The sequence below is a fragment of the Quercus suber genome, unplaced genomic scaffold (assembly GCF_002906115.3).
Source record: "Quercus suber isolate HL8 unplaced genomic scaffold, Cork oak 2.0 scaffold_565, whole genome shotgun sequence".
Taxonomy (NCBI): Eukaryota; Viridiplantae; Streptophyta; class Magnoliopsida; order Fagales; family Fagaceae; genus Quercus; species Quercus suber.
Genome location: NW_027070010.1, coordinates 129,064 through 130,260, shown reverse-complemented (window position 1 = coordinate 130,260; position 1,197 = coordinate 129,064).

Genomic DNA, 1,197 nt, shown 5'->3' with positions numbered 1-1,197 from the left:
CAATCAGTCCATGTGAGTGATGAAATTAAGGATCTGTTTGGATTGAGAGTAGAGTGGAGGGGAATATAGTAGAGTTTGCTGAAAATATGTTACTTTTAGGCCAATTTACTCTACTCTACTTTACTCATACTCCCTCCCCTCAATCCCAACAGACCATAAATAATTCTCTTAGTTACCTTTAAATAATGCATTATTCCATATCACGTCGACATGGAAATAGAGCCTTGATCGCTTTTGTGATTTTTTTTTAAAGATGGCTCCAATGTAATTTGAAGCTAAAATGAAAGTAGATAGAGGAAAAAAAATATTAAAAAAACATTATTATTATCTTTGAAAGTGAAACAAAAAATATTAATATGTTTTTTTTTTTTAAAATTATTAGGTAAAAAATTTATTCTCCTTCACAGAATTTGTGTATATGTAATAAAATTTAGGGATAAATACATAATAATATAAATTTAATGTATTTACATTAAGTTGTGCTTAGTTTCCATCTAACAATAAAAAAAAAAAGTTCATATATAAATGGTATTTGAGTTTAAATTAAAAAAGAATCTGATAACAATTTATTCATGTGTGTATGTTTGGGCTAATTTTTATTATTGTTATTTGGGTTTTTACATTTTATTTCTATTTTTTGTTCAAGAATTTAAGGAATATGTTTGGAGGGTCAAGATGATTTTTGTTGAGCACAAATTACTGAGATCCTTACTCAGGTTGTTCAATATTATTTTTTAGAGTGGACAAAACAGATTAGTTTAAAAATAATTATATATATATATATATATATATATTTTACAAGTATAATTTTTTTAATTTATAATTCAATACGTGGAGGAGAGTGGATTTAAATTTTAAGCACTAAATGTGTTTTTTAAACATACCAAAAAGTTTCAGTTCAACTTCAAGGCTATTGACAATTGAAAAAAAGAAAAGAAAAGATTAAAATGGTCCAAAACATGCTTGTGAATTATCCTTAACCAGTAAGCATATGAGCATATCTAGTACAACTCAGCAGTCAGCATAAAAACAAAAATGCTATCCGAACACTCGGACTAAAATGCCACTGCCCAGCTTTACTAGCCAACCCATAATGAATCTTCGTTCTCCTTTTTTCCACAGCCATTGACTTGACTTGATTCTCCTAACTAATATATAAACTAGTCTAGCAAAAAATTAGAGGAGTATTACTATTAC